This window comes from Triticum dicoccoides, chromosome 3B (genome assembly GCF_002162155.2).
Source record: "Triticum dicoccoides isolate Atlit2015 ecotype Zavitan chromosome 3B, WEW_v2.0, whole genome shotgun sequence".
NCBI lineage: Eukaryota > Viridiplantae > Streptophyta > Magnoliopsida > Poales > Poaceae > Triticum > Triticum dicoccoides.
Window position 1 is genome coordinate 29,784,615 of NC_041385.1, and position 3,680 is coordinate 29,788,294.

At 63.1% G+C, this 3,680-nt stretch overlaps 1 pseudogene; it reads right to left on the minus strand.

The window, feature by feature from the left end:
* Positions 1-345: 345 nt before the first annotated feature.
* On the minus strand, positions 346-3,539 carry LOC119280612 (annotated as a pseudogene).
* Between the last annotated feature and the right edge of the window lie 141 nt (positions 3,540-3,680).

Consider the following 3,680-nt stretch of genomic DNA (forward strand, 5'->3'; position numbering starts at 1 on the left):
CATACACAGTGCGCCTCATACATACGCTTTATGAACGCATAGACACGAAACGTCTCATTCCACTGAAAGCACATCTTCAAAAAATTCTAAAATAAATACAGAAATAATGCGAGCACCAGTTCTTAAGCTCTGGCAGGTTGTTTTTGAATGAGCTGGGACTATATCATGCTTAGATACGACATATCTAGATGAGCTATAGACACCACAAAGGAGTTGTTGCTTCACCCTTCCGCATCCAGATGCGCAAAGCTACAATGTACTAGTTGTAGATATGACAGAGGCATGCTTCATTTAACAGTTGAGGTAAAAGTGAAATTAAGGAGCTAGGAACGCGCGTGATCGATATCATCTCCGTTTGTTCTTGCTCCCAACGAGCAAGACGACGTAGAAGAGAGCACGGAAGAAGAAGCCGAATGCCGCCGTGACCAGGAGGCAACTCCACTTCCCTAGGTCCGTGACGGCCTGCTGCTTGAGCACGTCGGCGCCTGTGAGGAGGCACGTGCTGGCCGTGACGTTGGTGCCGAGGGCGGCGCTGAGAGCATCTCTAACAGGCGCCCAACGCGCCACGCTGTAAAAACAAATTTGACGCGCGCCCATCGCCTGGTTTGGCGCGGCGCGCAGCGTTTGCTCCAGTAGCCGCGCTGAAAAGCCGCGCGTGCGCAGCTCCAGCAGGCGCAGTAAAATGCAGCGCCTGCGCTCATTCTATAATATTTTTTAATTAAAATTGCATAGATAAAAAAAGCGATACATAGATATTTTACATCGGTGCAACTACTACGGCATAGATGATAGATAGTTCAACATACATAAATAGATAGATAGAAATTACTACGGCATACATAGATAGAAAACTACTCTAAGTCGCTGCCATCACCATCGTCATCCTCGTCGGTGTCGTCCGAGGTTGAGAGCCAGACGTCGTCCCAACGTTCATCGTCCGAGGTGAAGAATGACCTCCCACCTGCGGAGACGATGTCGCACTGCTCGTTCGCCACTGCCTTCCGCTGACGCCGGTCCGCCCGCTCCGAGCGGCGCCTTGCCGTCCTCTCCGCCCAGTAGGCATGCTCGGCGTCGACGTCCTCTGGGTGGCGACGGCGCCACTCCGCCATGGCTCGCTCGTCCTCCTCGGCGACGAGGAGACGGCGCTGCCGCCGAGCGTGGTCGGCACGGTCCATGTCCGTGATCAGCCGCGGCGGAGGGGCGAGGCGCTGCGCCTCCTCGCGCGTGAAGACGTCCCGGAAATTCATCTGGGATCGGGGCCTGTCCAAGTGCCACGCCGCAGCGTCGTACGCGCGGGCCGCCTCGCGCGCGCTCCGGAACGTCCCGAGGCCGAGCCGGACGTCGCCGGCCCGTATCTCGGCGGAGTACCAGCCGTTGGGGCGCTCGCGGACGCCGCGAAAGCCCGAAGCACCCCGGCGGCGCGGCGGCATGGTGGCGCGGTGGTGGCGCAGAAAGCGGCGAAGCGGTGGAGTGCGAAGCGGCGAGATTGCGAGGAGAAGGGCGCGTGGCTGTTTTGTGCGCGTGGCGAAGCGCGGGACTTTATAGGCGCGCGCGAAGCGGCGCGCCAAATCTAGCGCGCCCCGTGCCGCTTTCTACCGCACGCGCGCAAACGCTTCCCGCGCGCGCTAACTTCCCGCCACCGCTGAAGCGCGCGGAACCAATCGGCGCGCGCGAAAAACTGATTTTACCGCGCGGGCGCGCGTTTTGCTGCGCCTGTTGGAGATGCTCTGATGGCGCCGAGCACTTTCACCTTGACGGCCTCCGACATGCCGGCGATGCCGCCGACGGGCGTCCCGTCGAACACCTGGATCCCCCGCGCGAAGCACCTGGTGGCGTCGCCGAACTCGTTCTGCACCAGCGCCTGGTACGGGTACTTGACGAGCGACATGTAGTGGAGTCACATCCAGTAGCCCGGGATCCTGTCCCGGGTGATGAAGAAGCCGGAGAGGAGGAGGAAGTAGGCGAGGACGGCCACCACCACCGTGTAGCCCAGCATCACGTGCGGCACCACCGCCGACAGGAACGTCACGAAGCCGCTGCCCGCCCATAGGGAGGCCAGGACGGCGAGCACGAAGAAGCCGAAGGACGCGGCGCCGCCGGCCAGGCCGACGGCGAAGAAGGTGGTGACGGCGAATGCCAGGCACAGGATGACCAGCGGCGGGAAGAACACCGCGGAGCTGGCGAGGACGTACGAGATCCGGCGGTACGTGTTGTGCTCCGTCTCGCGGAGGTACACGTGGCGCTCCTGGATGAACACCGGCAGCGTGCCGGCGCTGACGTAGAACATGGTGGTCGTGCCCATCGCGAAGAAGCTGAGCCGCTCCTTGACGCCCCTGGGCGTGTCGTCCAGGCGGAAGAAGATGGTCGCCAGGACGAGGCCCGTCACCATGAGCGTGCCCAGGCGCAGCGCGAAGAGCTCCGGCATGCGCCGAAAGTTGATGAACGATCTCTTGCTCAGCACCCACACCTCCAACGCCAGCGGGTTCGCGTACGTCGGCATCCCCACTGTGCCGGCGGTGCTCTCGATCAGCCGGCTCAGCTTACCCCGGGAGACGCTCTCGGCCACGGCCAACTCCAGCGACATCACAGTGCTGCTGACCTTGCCGTTGGTGTCGCCGTGCCACCTGGCATTGAAGTCGGCGAGCTTCGCGGCGCCGTCGGGCTGGCGCTCGAGGTCTCGGATGGTGTCGAGCGCGAACTCGGCCGGGTTCTCGTTGTCGGAGATGGGCGTGCCGAGCTCGGAGAAGAAGGGCTTGAGGCCGGCTGGAGTGCCCGCGTAGACTGCGCGGCCACGGGAGAGGAGCAGGAGGCGACCGAGGATCCCGAGGATGCGCGCGCTGGGCTTGTGGATGGTCATGACGATGTCGCGGAGCACCTGGACCATCAAGAAGGCGCTGGTGGAGTCGAGGCCGGACGTGGGCTCGTCGAGGAAGAACAAGATGGGGTCGTGGATGATGTCGGCGCCGCTCGCCACCCGACACGCCGCGGTGCGTCTCGTCGCCGACGACGGTGTCGGCGGCGCCGGAGAGGCCGAGTTGGTGGATGAGCGCGTCGACGCGGTCGCGCTTCGTGGCCGCGGAGAGCGCGCGGGGGAGGCGGAACTCGGCGGCGAACAGCAGCGTCTCGCGCACGGTCAGCATCGGGTAGAGCAGGTCGTCCTGCATCACGTACGCGGAGATGGCGCGGAGGCGGCCGCCGGTGAGCAGCTCGCCGTTGAGCGTGACGCTGCCGCGGAGGCTGGCCCGGGTGATCCGGCCGGCGAGGGCGTCGAGGAGCGTGGACTTGCCGGCCCCGCTGGCGCCCATCACCGCGAACAGCTCGCCCTCCCGCGCCTGGCCGGAGATGCCGTCGAGCAGCGCCTTGGTGTTGGCGTTGGCGATTTGGTTCCTACCGCGTGACGGCAGGCAGCCCATCATCCCGCCCCGGCGCTTGTTGACGCTGTAGCATAGGTCCGTGAAGGAGAGCACGTACGGCACCGGCACCGGCTCCTGCTCATCAGGTCCACCAACGCCGACGACCATGTGGCCGGAGGTCGCCATGGATGCTCGCTCTCCCGTGTACGTGTGTGTACGAAACTGAGGTACTTAGGTCGTTGCTTAACTCGTGCTAATCGCAGGGCGGAATGTTGCCCTACTTATTGCATGCATGCATGCATGCATGCAGGAGGCAATCAACTCACT